Consider the following 14668-nt stretch of genomic DNA (forward strand, 5'->3'; position numbering starts at 1 on the left):
TTTAAGAATAACTTTTTCGATTGATTTCAAGAAGAAATTAGATTTGGTTCTTGGGGCTAAAGTGACCAAGGGATATGGGAGGAAGGAGGGATCAGGATATTGAATTCGATGATCGGCCATGATCAAGATGAATGGCAGAGCAGACTCGAAGGGTCGAATGGCCTCCTGCTTCTAGTTTCTATGTTTCTATGCAGCAGTTCTGTGATTCTGTGTGACCTAACCTTTTTGACTATGAGTGTTACTAACAGGTTAACGTTGTGCAAGGGTTGAAATAAAGGTTTCTAGAATGCGAAATCAATCATCCGAAATTACAGTTTTATTTCACCACAGGGTTTCTTTTGTGGGGGGGAGGTGATTATAACCGCAGCATAAACTCTATTTACCTCCCTATCCCAATCCCCCTTTCCCAGAACTGCCGGCTGCTCCCTGAGTGCTATTTTAACTTGCACAATTGAACTGGTAGAAAGGACACTGTCCCACTTAGAATGAATGTTGAGTCTCTAAGCAGCAGGTGAGTTTCTAACTCAAAGCAACAAGGGGGTGGGGGAGAGGGGCAAAGTTTAAATCCAACCGAGGCTTGTACCGAGGCTTGTTGTGTCCTTGTGGGGAATATCTCAGCGACGAATGTTTAGCAGATTTGTTTTTTCTCTTTCGATAATGAAGACATTGATCCAGAGTGACTTCCCACGCATCCATTTACTAAAACGGAAAAGAAATTTAGTCCTCAAAAGTTCACCGAGAATTCATTAACTGTTCTGGACGTATTTGTATGTAAAATGTGTCGGAGTAGCGGCGCTGCAACTGATGACTCCTTGTATCGCTCAGAATTTGGAAACACAGGTCAGCATTTTTCCCACAAAGCCTTCTCACAATACTTGCCCTGTATTCAAATGTACACAGTGAACTCAGGACTAGTTAAACAAGTTCATTTTTGAACCTTTCCTTAGAAAACAGTAAATAATTTCAGCGCTGACCTGCTTATATAATTTTTGTCGTGGGCACTAATAATTACATTTTTGGTAGAAGGTTGCCTGTCCCCTTCTCAAAAGATAAATTGCTGGTTCATTTTTCAGACTGCCATCCTTCCTGTTTTGAAACTCATTTTCTTTAACATTGCATTTTATTATATTTTACATATCTACTTTCCACACTGAGTGCCAGGGGATTTGAATACACCTATTTCACAGGTAGTGGTGGTGTAGTGGTATTGTCACTAGGCTAGTTAATCCAAAGATCCAGGTTCAAATCCCACCATGGGGGAGGTGAAATTTTAATTCCATAAAAAAGTCTGGAGTTAAAGGTTTAATGATGACCACGACCACAAAACCATTGACAATTGTCAAAGAACAACAAAGAACAAAGAAAAGTACAGCACAGGAACAGCCCTTCAGCCCTCCAAGCCCAAGCTGATCATGATGCCCTAACTAAATTTTAAAAAAACCTTCTGCCCTTGCTCTCGAACTGTATCCCTCTTTTCCCTCTCTATTTATGTGCCCATCCAGATGCCTCTTAAATGTTGCTAACCTCCTCTGGCAGCGCGTTCCAGGCACCCACCACTCTCTGCATGAAAAACTGCTCCTGCACATCTCCCTTAAACTTTCCCCCTCTCACCCTGAACCTGTGCCCCCTTGTAATTGACACTTCCACCCTGGGAAAAAAGTCTCTGACTATCTATTCTGTCTATGGTTCCCACTGAATAGCGCATCAATTTTATTTACTGTCGTTAAACTCTCGTCGAGAAAAAAAAAGAGAGTATGGAGCAAATTCTGAAGCCGGAACGCCTTACGCTAGATCCACGTGCGGTGGGCGCTTCTAACACCTTCGACCACTACCTGGCAGCCTCCGCAGCGGTCACCACAGATGATGACAGACTCCGGGTCCTCCATGCGAGGGTAAGCGACACTGTCTACCTCGCGATCCGTGCGGCCACTAATTATCCTAAGGCCCTCGAGCTTCTAAAGAAGCGCTATACCAAACCACCTAACGAGATACACGCTCGTTACCTCCTAGCCACTCGATGACGCCAGTCTGGCGAAACGATGGAGGACTATGCCAATGAGCTCCTACAGCTAGCCAGGGGCTGTGACTGCAAAGCTGTGTCGGCTGAGCAGAGCATGTACGACCTCGCCCGAGATGCGTTTGTGGCCGGGGTCGGATCGTCGTACATTCGACTTAAACTGTTGGAGAAGGGTAACCTTAATCTTACCCAGGCCATCGAGTTAGCAGAGATGCTCGAGTCGGCTTCCAAGAGCTTAGTTTTATATCCGGAGGACCACGTGGAGACAACGTGGCAGGAGCAGTTGCAAATCCCTCCTCGTCCCTCGGGTTCAAAATGCTGTGTAATGGTGTGCTCCCATTCGGGCCAGACGACAGCTGCAGCCCCGGGCGACCCGCGGTGCTACTTCTGTGGAGGAGCGAAGCATACCCGGCAAAAGTGTCCCGCTAAAGCTGTATTGTGCACCGCATGCGGTAAAAAAGGGCATTATTCAAAAGTGTGCCGATCCAAACCCAGGAACGGCAGTGCGGCCTGCGATTCTTCAGAGCTTGGGTCTTCATCGTCGAAGTCGTCGCGGGGTTCGTCCACGTGCGAGACCAGGATGACGCCATTACGGTCGACGGAGTCGGAGGAGTATAACCACCAGGGGTCGCTGAGTTTGGCGCCCTCACCCACGTGCGATTCATGGGGGCAGCCATGTTGGTCGACACTGACCACGAACGACCAGCAGGGGTCCTCCTCATCGATTTCAGCTGCCTGCAGTGGTGCTCATGAACCAACGGTGGCGTCGATCATCCTGGACCAGGCCAAGCCTCATAGACTCGACAGATCTATGATGAATATCCAGGTAAATAACCACGTGATTTATTGTCTGTTTGACAGCGGGAGCACTGAGAGCTTTATCCACCCAGACACTGTGAAGCAGTGTGGACTCCAGATTCAACCTGCCAAACAGACAATCTCTATGGCATCAAGGTCCCGGTCTGTTGCCGTGCTAGGGAGTTGCGTGGTAACCTTGAAGGTGCAAGGCACAGTTTACGAGCGTTTCAAGCTCCTCGTGTTGCCGTATCTTTGCGCGCCAATACTTCTCGGACTAAACTTCATGGTCCACTTGAGGAGTGTAATCCTACAGTACGGTGAGCCACTCCCTTCACTGGCAGTGGGAAAACAGCAGCAGCCTCCAAATTGCCCAACGCGCCCCGCCTGCAGCCTCTCGACGCTGAAGATCACCACACCCTCCTTGTTCCAGAATCTTGTGCCAGGCTGCAAGCCCATCGCGACTAAAAGTAGGCGTTACAGCACTGAGGATCGGATCTTCATTAGATCTGAGGTTCAGCGGCTCCTCAAAGAAAGGATCATACAACCCAGTGTTAGTCCGTGGAGAGCACAGGTCGTGGTGGTCAAGAGCGGGAACAAACCCCGGATGGTCATTGACTACAGTCAGACCATTAACCGATATACGCAGCTGGATGCATATCCCCTCCTGCGCATATCTGATATGGTCAATCAGATTGCACAGTACCGGGTGTTCTCCACCATAGACCTCAAGTCTGCCTACCACTAACTCCCCATTCGCCCAGAGGACCGACAATACACGGCTTTTGAGGCAGATGGTCGCTTGTATCATTTTCTCAGGGTTCCCTTTGGTGTCACCAATGGGGTCTCGGTCTTCCAGCGTGCTATGGACCGAATGGTGGACCAGAACGGGCTGCGGGCTACCTTCCCGTACCTGGATAATGTCACCATCTGCGGCCATGACCAGCAGGACCACGACACAAACCTCCTGAACTTCTTACGCACTGCATCTCGCCTGAACTTGACCTACACCAGGGAGAAATGTGTGTTTCGTACGCGCCGTTTAGCCATCCTAGGATACGTGGTGGAAAACGGGGTCATTGGCCCTGATCCAGACCGTATGCGCCCCCTTGCTGAACTTCCCTTACCTACTAGTGCAAAAGCACTGAGAAGATGCTTAGGCTTCTTCTCTTATGCGCAGTGCGTTCCCAACTACGCGGACAAAGCCCGTCCGCTCATTAAGTCCACGACTTTTCCCTTAACGCCAGAGGCCCGATTGGCCTTCGATAAATTGAAAGCCGACATCGCGAAAGCTACGATGCACGCTGTAGACGAGTCCATCCCCTTTCAGGTGGAAAGCGATGCATCTGATTTTGCCCTGGCCGCCACACTTAACCAGGCGGGCAGGCCCGTCGCGTTTTTTTCCCGCACCCTCCAAGGCCCCGAAATTCGGCATTCAGCGGTGGAAAAGGAGGCCCAGGCCATTGTGGAGGCCGTCAGGCACTGGCGCCATTACTTGGCGGGAAAACAGTTCACCCTGATCACGGACCAGCGGTCCGTGGTGTTCATGTTTAACAACACGCAGAGGGGCAAGATCAAGAATGACAAGATCTTGCAGTGGAGAATTGAACTCTCCACCTATAACTACGATATCATGTATCGTCCAGGGAAGCTCAATGAGCCCTCGGATGCCCTCTCGCGTGGAACATGCGCTAGTATACAGGAGGACCGTTTGCACGCCCTCCATAATGACCTGTGCCATCCTGGGGTCACTTGGCTCTACCACTTTATAAAAGCCCGTAACCTGCCTTACTCGGTGGAGGACGTCAGGTCGGTAACAAGGAGCTGTCGGGTTTGCGCGGAATACAACCCGCACTTTTACTGACCTGACCGGGCACATTTAGTCAAGGCCACTCATCCCTTCGAGAGACTGAGTGTTGATTTTAAGGGCCCCCTTCCCTCAACAGATCGGAATGTGTACTTCCTCAATATCATTGATGAGTACTCTCGGTTCCCTTTTGTTGTTCCCTGCTCTGATACATCCGCTGCCATGGTGATCAAGGCATTCCGTGATCCTTTTACCCTGTTCGGGTACCCCAGCTACATCCATAGCGACAGGGGCTCGTCGTTCATGAGCGATGACTTGAGGCAATTCCTGCTCTCATACGGGATTGCCTCTAGTAGGACCACGAGTTACAACCCTAGGGGTAATGGACAGGTGGAACGCGAGAATGCTACAGTCTGGAAGGCTGTCTTACTGGCGTTGAAGTCAAAAGGTCTTCCAGTCTCCCGTTGGCAAGAGGTGCTCCCTGATGCGCTCCATTCTATTCGCTCCCTCCTGTGTACGGCAACCAATGCTACTCCCCACGAGAGGATGTTCTCATTCCCTCGGAAGTCTTCCTCGGGGACCTCATTACCGCCTTGGTTGATGTATTCAGGACCCGTCCTCCTGCGGCGACATGTAAGGGCCCGCAAGTCCGACCCGTTGGTCGAACAGGTCCATCTCCTCCACGCCAACCCTCAGTATGCCTATGTGGCATACCCTGACGGGCGAGAGGACACGGTCTCGATCCGAGACCTGGCGCCAGCAGGGGACGTAGCAACCCCTGTCGCTCCCATACCCCCAGTAACAAACCCCTTATCTCTTATTTCTTCCCCGGACACGGCGCGGGCAGCATCGGGACCATTGCTTAACCATGTTACTCCCATGTACTGCTTGCCTGAGCCCAGAAGATGGTCGCCACCGCAGGGCGTGTCAGGATCCCCTGGACTACCGTCACCTCAGGGTCAACCGGCCTGTGAGTCCGTGGAAGAACAGCTGGACGCCGTTTTGGGGAGAACGCCACCGCAAGTGCCTACTCCGGTGTCACCGCCGGTATTGAGGAGGTCACAACGACGGTGCGGTCCCCCTGACCGTCTGAACTTATAGACTGCTGACACTATTCTGTTTTTTTGTACCCCGCCGGCCTTTGTTTTCAAAGGAGAGGTGAATGTGGTGCACCATCGTTGGTTCCCACTGAATAGCGCATCAGTCTCATAATTTTGTAGACCTCTATCAGGTCTCCCCCCCCCACTGGCCTCCCTCTTTCCAGTGAAAACAATCTTCGTTTATTCAACCTCTCCTCATAGTCAACACCCTTGAGACCAGACAACATCCTGGTGAACCTTCTTTGCACACTCTCCAAAGCTTCCATGTCCTTCTTGTAGGCATGTGGAATGAGAGGTGGATACGATCTAGAGATTGGAGGGGTGAGTATCGGAAATACCGCCTCTCCAACACCCACCCCTTGTGACATCGTATACCCACTTCCTGGTCTGAAGCATCACCTATGGGAAGGGTGTGGCAGCATGGCATACCTCCTTGAGAAAGCATTGGCATTGCTCTGCTTGGCACCTTGGTAGTGGGCCCTGTCAGAGTGGAATGGCTGTAGACTGAGATACCATTGGGTGATCCTTCTGCAGTTTTTTGTGAGCCTCTTCTTGGCTCTCTTAGCCAATATTTTCTCCTCCTTTAACTTCTGACATTTCCTGCACTTCTCAGTCTTCTCTTCAGCCACTCTCCGATTATTGTCCAACTTCCTCTGGAATTCATTCTTTGCCTCTCCCAGACACACAGTTTGGGATCCCTCTTGCTCCCATAACACCTGGAAAACTGGACAGTCTTGGCCCACCAGCACTGGATATGGGTGACATTCAGCGACTCCCACCTGATAACTTCTTCTGGGGTTGTGGAACTAGGGCAAAGCAACTGGGTAACTCGGAGCTCTGAGGAAGAGATTTCTTTTCGTCATTCATGGGACACGGGCGTTGCTGGCTGGCCAGCATTTATTGCCCATCCCTAATTTTCTGGGGGCAGTTAAATTAAGAATCTACTGATGACCATGAAACCATGGTCAATTGTTAGAAAATTCCATCTGGTTCATTAATGTCCTTTAAGGAAGCAAATCTGTCGCCCTTCCCTGGTCTGGCCTACGTGTGACACAGTAAGAAGTCTAACAACACCAGGTTAGAGTCCAACAGGTTTATTTGGTAGCAAAAGCCACACAAGCTTTCGGAGCTCCAAGCCCCTTCTTCAGGTGAGTGGGAATTCTGTTCAGACAGAACAGAATTCCCACTCACCTGAAGAAGGGGCTTGGAGCTCCGAAAGCTTGTGTGGCCTTTGCTACCAAATAAACCTGTTGGACTTTAACTTGGTGTTGTTAAACTTCTTACTGTGTTTACCCCAGTCCAACGCCGGCATCTCCACATCATGACTGCGTGTGACGCCAGAGCCATAGGAATGTGGTTGACTCTCAACTGCCCTCTGAAATGGCCTAGCAAGCCACTCAGTTGTATCAATTGCTAGTTCACCACCATCTTCTCAAGGGTAACTAGGGATGGACAATAAATGCTGGCCAGCCAGCGACGCCCATGTTCCACGAATGAATAAAAGAAGAACGGGGTGCAGTGTCATAAGAAGGTGAATGACCTACTCCATTCCACCAGGGTAAGTGCTCCCAGATTCCTCTCAGCAATCCACCCTGCCATCGCCCCTCAGAATGTCTACTTGATCCCCCATGCTGCCATCTCACAGTGTCCCGGCACCCGATCCCCAACAAGCTTCCACACACCCCCATGGCACTCATCAGAACCCCTCAGAATCCCTCCCTGTCTACATGCAATGCCCACACCTGCCAGGTATCATCAACATCAGACCTAACGAGGCATAAAGCTCACATAATCCCCATTAGTGTTCCTGCAGGAGAAGCTTTTCCACAACTGTCGTGAGAGGGAAGATGGGCAGTGGAATATCTGAGGTGAGGATCCTGGCTCCTTTTGAAGAGAGAGGCATGGAACTCACGGGGGAGAAGTAGGAGCAGTGCCGAGGGTGATGGGGGTCTGCGAGAGAAAAATGAGGAGCCACTGCAACTTCATCCAGATGACCAAACTCAAGTGAGTTCTTTGTTGTCCAAACCCTTGACCAGGATATGTCTTACAGGAACATCACCTGAACAGCCTGGCCCATCCACCAGCAGTGTCCCTTCACTCATCCTTGACACCATCTTTGAGGAGGATCTCATCGAAGAAGTGTCACTGCTATCACCCACACCATCACAGAGATACACACCTCGGTGGGTGACCTCAGCAGGCATGCATCGGGTCACTATCTGGTGAGCACATCAGGTGGGGGCAGGAATATCCCAGAGATCGGACAGTCAGAGGTCTACTGGATCCCAGGACACAGCGGTGCCCCAGCCAGGTTCTGTGCCTCTGGACACGTTCATCCCTCAGCTGCTTGAGATGCAAAGGCAGAGTCGGGAATACTGGTAGGGGGTGTCGGCAACGCACCTGCGGCTGCAAAATTGAAAGGAGGAGTCCCAAGGTCACAAAAGGTTGTGCTGGCAATGCGTGGTACTCAGGTCAACACTGCAAGGGTGGGGCCTGGAAGACATGGGACAAGGGGTCAGATCCACAATGGGAGAACACTGAAGCATGGCATTGTCCCTGAGGACCATGGCTGTATGGTTCAGATAACGGTGGACCTCTGGGATTGGCAGCTCCAGATGACGTTGAGGCTTTTTGAGCTCACTCCAGCTGCCTTTCCATCACATGGAGTAACCCAGGAGCCAATGAGCAGCTGGTGGGAGGAGGATCCACTGGAGCACATCCTGGGGCCTTCCACCCAGGAGACCCTGGGAGTGGAAGGGTCAATCTGAAACCCCTCGGTGCAATCCAGGCACAGCGGACAGAACAAGGCAATGCGACAACACCTGTTCCACCCGAAAGTAGGCAGGGGCCCTTCTGGTCTCAGCCCTCGAGAGGATACCCTGCCAAGGGCATCTCAGGCAACAGGGCATGGAAGGATTACGGTTGCCTCCACCTCTGATGTGCATCCTGGGAACACACCTAGATGTGGTGGGAGGGTACTCAGGTCCAAGGAATTGTAGTGTCTCAGTGTGGGCATGGGTGAAGTTTAGCACAGGTAGTGGGAGAGCATTCACACTTGGTAAATTTGAAAATGTCACTGAATTAAATATTATTATTCCTTGCCAGCTTAATGCCTCACTATCTTTAATCCTCCTCTCAGTGGCATCCTGTAATGTCCTAATTATGTCAGGACTTGTAGATTTTAAATAAAAAGAAAAAAAGTGGTTTGCATACACAGAATCAAACTAACTACAATAGATTTATTGAAGGTGCTGTTGCCTGTATAGAGGACAATCTGAAATTAAAACAGCAGCCTGTGCAACACCCTAAGACATTACCAACAAATCATATGACTGGCTCTTAAAGCAATCATGCAAACATGGATCGTAATTAACCTGCCATTTCTCTTGCAGGTCCTTGTGACTTGAGACTTTAAGTATATATTTTTCTCTGTCTTCTCAGTAGTCCCATTTTAACCCTGGAACTTGTTGACTTGATTTTTTTTTTATTCAAACGACCCCAGCCATGCAACAAAGCATCCCTTCTTTTTAAATATGCCAGATACTGCCTGGAATCTCACGGACGGATGGGCAGATGCCTGCAATATTCCATAAAGGTCACCCTTAGAATCCTGGAATGTCCCCATTGCACAGATGTTTAGGGATTCTGTGACCTTCACAGCCACAGGGAGTGGGTGTCTTCTGCCGCCACATGGCGCTAATCCGCAAGGACGTGGCACAGGTGCCACACAGTCTCCGTCACGAGGCAGAGTCTTCTACGGCGCATGTTGTCTGACAGCTCCATGAAAGACCCACATGTCCTGTCACTTTCAGCGGCTTTGTGCCCTAGCACTGCTGGTGTGGCCTCTGACTTTCTGAACCTCCCCTGCGGGTCCCTGGTCTCCTTCTGCAGCGTCCTCTCTCGGTGCCCCACCGCAGGTTGCTGCTGGAGTCTCTGCGCAGTTATAAGTGGAATGACCAGTTTCAATGGCTCCATTCTGATATTGATCAATTCCTGCAAGGGATGAGTGAGAGAGAGAGAGAGAGAGTCAGGCTGGTGTTACAGTTGCTGACCATCATTACCTCCCCTGACCCTTGGCCTTTTGCGATCTGGAAGCAGCCAGCCCCAGACCTTATCTAGCAGTTACCGCTTATTCACAACTCAGGTGCCCTCCCTTCTCCAGAACAGGACTGGCCCTGGCCTATGCCCTCGCCCACTTAGACTCGCCTTTGTCCTTCCATCTGGTTGTCCCTTCCATTATGTTCTTTAACACTGGGGGTTCTGACAGGAGGGTCGCTCATTCCTCATGACCAGGGTCAACTGGGCAATGATGTTGGCCTTGAGAGCTAATGGATCCTGACTGGCAGGTACTGGGGTCAGGCAGAGAAGTGAGCCCAGTGTCTCTTGATCCCGTGCGTTGAGGCCTGAACCCTGAGTATTCATCCCATTCCTTGACTTTGAAACTGTGGGCAGCTGACATTGCTAATGGGTAGCGACACCCACCCCCCCCGACCCCCGCCCCGTCCCCGTCCCACCCCGCCCCCCTCTCTGGAGCTAGCCAATGGGCTTTGCAATTAACATTAACATTGCAATGAAGTTACTGTGAAAATCCCCTTGTCGCCACACTCCGGTGCCTGTTCAGATACACTGAGGGAAAATTTAGCATGGCCAATACACCTAACCAGCACATCTTTTGGACTGTGGGGGGAAACCGGAGCACCCGGAGGAAACCCATGCAGACACAGGGTGAATGTTCAAACTCCACACAGGCAGTGACCCAAGCCGGGAATTGAACCCGGTCTCTGTCGCTGTGAGGCAGCAGTGCTAACCACTGTGGCACCGTGTCACCATGACAGGATGGAAGTGGAGAGGATGGTTCCTCTTGTAGAGAAACTAGAACTAAGGCACTGTTTAAAAACAAGGAGTTGCACATTTAAGTCTGAGATGAGAAGATATTTTTTCTCTCATAGTGCTGTGAGTCTTTGGAATTCTCTTCCTCAAAAGATGGTGAAAACAGAGTCTTTGAATATTTTTAAGGCAGAGCTGGATAGATTTTTGATGAGCAAAGGGGGTGAAAGGTTATTGGGGGCAGGTGGGACTCCGGAGTTGTGGCTACAGTCAGATTAGCCATGATCTTATTGAATAACTAGATAAAGGTTGCAACAGCAGCTTTTCACCTGTTCCGAACTTAGTAGCGAAAATATGGGACTTTCTGTCATTGGGGCAGGATTTGGATTTTGGTTAGGATTCCAATGTTGCTTTTTGAAATTCTTGCCCTTTTTTCTAAGTCCCTCCAGAGCCTTGCCCCTCCTTATCTCTGTAGTTTCCTCCAACTCCACAAACCCTTAAGATATCTTTACTTCTCTAATTCCAACCTCTAGTGCCATGCTAAAAATTGCTCGTTAGTGTCCTGAGATGCGTAGGTTAGAGGGATTAGTGGGTAACTATGTCGGGATATGGGGGTAGGGCCTGGGTGGGATTGTGGTCAGTGCAGACTCGATGGACCGAATGGCCTCTTTCTGTACTGTAGGGTTTCTATGAATCTATGATTCTAGTGTGTAGTTAAGAAAGCCCACCAATACCTCTACTTTCTCAGAAGACTAAGGAAATTTGGCATGTCCACGACGGCCCTCATCAACCTTTACAGATGCACCATAGAAAGCATACTTGGTGTGCCTCCTGCTCTGTCCGAGACTGCAAGAAACTACAAAGGGTCTTGAATGAAGCCTAGTCCATCACTCAAACCAACATCCCACCCATTGACACTGCCTACACTTCCCGCTGCCTCAGAAAAGCAGCCAGCATAATTAAGGACCCTATGCACCCGGATATACCCTCTTCTACCTTCTTCCGTCGGGAAAAAGATACGAGTCTGAGGTCACGTACCAACCGACTCAAGAACAGCTTCCCCCTTCCCTGCTGCCATCAGACTTTTGAATCGACCTGTCTCGCATTAAGTTGACCTTTCTCTACACCCTAGCTATGACTGTAACACTACATTCTGCACTCTCCTTTCCTTCTCTATGGACGGTATGCTTTGTCTGTATAGCATGCAAGAAACAATACTTTTCACTGTATACCAATACATGTGACAATAATAAATCAAATCAAATCAATCCTAATTACTCCATAATTATCTTCAGTTGCCTAGATCCCGAGCTTTGGAACTTCCTCCTACACCTCTTTGTCTCTACTTCACTTGGCTCCTTTAAGACACTTATTTGCTCCTATCTCTTTGACCAAGCTTTTTGTCACCCGACCTAACATCTCCTAATATGGCTCGGTGTCATACTTAGTTTTATAATCAAAAGAGAAAATGCTGGAAAATCTCAGCAGGTCCTGCAGCATCTGTAAGGAGAGAAAAGAGCTGACGTTTCGAGTCCAGATGATCCTTTGTCAAAGCTGAAGTTTTATAATGCTCCTGTGAAGTGCCTTCATTGTTTAAAAGTGCAATGTGAATAAAAATTATTCCTGCCCAGAGGGTGGAGTGAACATTCTCCTCTAAATTCCTGTTCGACTTGTTTATTTGTTTTGGTGATTTTCATGCTCTGTGGGGATATAGGCAAAGATTGACACAGCTCTGGAGCCTCCTGTTTACCTTGCACACTATGCTCTGCACTTCAGTAGATCCTCACAGATCCTTTGGAATCCAGTGTTCCATCTTGAAAACCTATGATTTAGGTGATACATTTCATTTGCCTTGGAATAAAGAGATAAAATGGAAAATCTAAATTGGGCTTTTAACTGACTGCTACCGCTGAAGTAATTACTTTTTGTGTGTACATGATATTCTTTTTATTCTATTTTATCAGTTTCTCATTCTCACTCTCTTCTTCTCTCCCGCTGTGATTTGCTCATTGTTTGATAAAGTGAGAATTCCGGCACAACACAATGTGGCTCAAAGCCACATCTGACTATCAGCTTGCTGTTGTGTCTTTGTGCCAGCTTCTCTCTCCTTGGGAGCCCATTTATGTCACAAACTTGGCTGGAGGGACATTCAGATGTTGCTTCCATCAAATTGTATGCTTACCATATGTATTTTAGGGCAGCATAATGGTGCAGTGGTTAGCACTGCGGTCTCACAGTGCCAGGGACCCGGGTTCAATTTCAGCCTTGAGTCACTGTCTGTGTGGAGTTTGCACATTCTCCCCGTCTGCGTGGGTTTCCTCCGGGTGCTCCGATTTCGTACCACAGTCCAAAGATATGCAGGTTAGGTTGATTGGCCATGCTAAATTGACCTCAGCGTCAGGGGGATTAGCAGGGTAAATGGGGGTTACAGGAATAGGGCCTGGGTGGGATTGTGGTCGGTACAGATGCGATGGGCCAAATGGCCTTCTTCTGTATTGTAGAGATTCTATTCTATGATTTTTAAGTATTATCAAATTGGAGAATGTCAACAATAGACTGTTTCTAAATAGAATACAATAGAGTCCCAACGGTACAGAAGGAGGCCACTTGGTCATTGAGCTTGCACTGACAAAAAATCCCACCCAGGTCCTATCCCCGTAACTCCACGTATTTATCTTGCTAGTCCCCCTGACACTAAGGGGTAATTTAGCATGGCCAATCCATCTAACCAGGACATCTTTGGACTGTGGGAGGAAACCGGAGCATCTGGAGGAAACCCATGCAGACATGGTGAGAAAGTGCAAATTCCACGCATACAATCTGTACCAATCTTTAAAACTTCCTGAGATGTCTCAAGAGCAGCTTGCCATGGGGGGGCGGGGGGGGGGGGCAATACTTTGAGTAAAAACATTGAGGTCACTCTGAGAGACACTTAAAAACATTTAAACTGTGTTGATGCTCAAAAAAAACCAAAAGCCATTTGATTGTAACAGGTTGAAGCAATCTGTTTGCATCCTTGGCATCCTGTTTGGCCATTCGTTCAGCTTCTGAGTAGATATATCCTACATCACCAAGAATGGCTACTTCCAGAGATATGGTAGTGTAGTGGTATTGTCATTGGAGAATTTAACATGGCCAATGCACTAACTAGCATGTCTTTCGGACTGTGGGGGGAAACTGGAGGAAACCCACACAGACACAGGGAGAACATGCAAACTCCACATAGACAGTGACCTAAGCCGGGAATCGAACTTGGGTCCCTGGCACTGTGAGGCAGCAGTGCTAACCACTGTGCCACCGTGTCACCCCATAGGACCAGTAAATCAGAGGCCCAGGGTACTGTTGTGGGGGCAGGGATTCAACTCTCTAAATGGCAGCTGGTAATAAATTCAATTAATAAATCAGGATCATCAAGCTAGTCTCAGTAATGGTGTCCAGGGCAACTATTATTGATTGTTGTAAGAACCCATTTGGTTCACTAATGTCCTTCAGTGAAAGCAATCTGCTGTCCTTACCTGGTCTGGCCAGACACACAGCGCAATGTGGTTGACCCTTAACTGCCCTCTGAAATGGCCTTGCAGACCACTCAGTTCAAGGGCAATTTGAGATGGGCAACAACTGTTGGCCTTGCCAGTGACACCTACATTTCATGGAAAGAAATTATTCCATAAGATCACCTTCCTCTGCTCTGATTGGAATAATAACATTCGACTTCCAACTGGCTATCCTATTGTATGCAGAAATTAATGCTTTAATGCTTGAGAAGTAACTCTGACCTATTTCTGCAAGGGAGGATATGGAAGGAAATCAACTACAATGAATAATCAATTTCTACAGCACTTCAATGTAAAAAAAGGTTTTCACAGTCTATCGCAGATAGACTTGTGAAAAACAGATGCTGAGCCTGAACAGAAGTGTTTGATTTGATTTATTATTGTCACATTTATTGGTATATAGTGAAAAGTATTGTTATTTGCATACTATAAGACCATAAGACATAGGAGCGGAAGTAAGGCCATTCGGCCCATCGAGTCCACTCCACCATTCAATCATGGTTGATTTCAACTCCATTTACCCGCTCTCTCCCCATAGCCCTTAATTCCTCGAGAAATCAAGAATTTA

Source organism: Mustelus asterias, chromosome 7 (assembly GCF_964213995.1).
Source record: "Mustelus asterias chromosome 7, sMusAst1.hap1.1, whole genome shotgun sequence".
Lineage (NCBI taxonomy): Eukaryota > Metazoa > Chordata > Chondrichthyes > Carcharhiniformes > Triakidae > Mustelus > Mustelus asterias.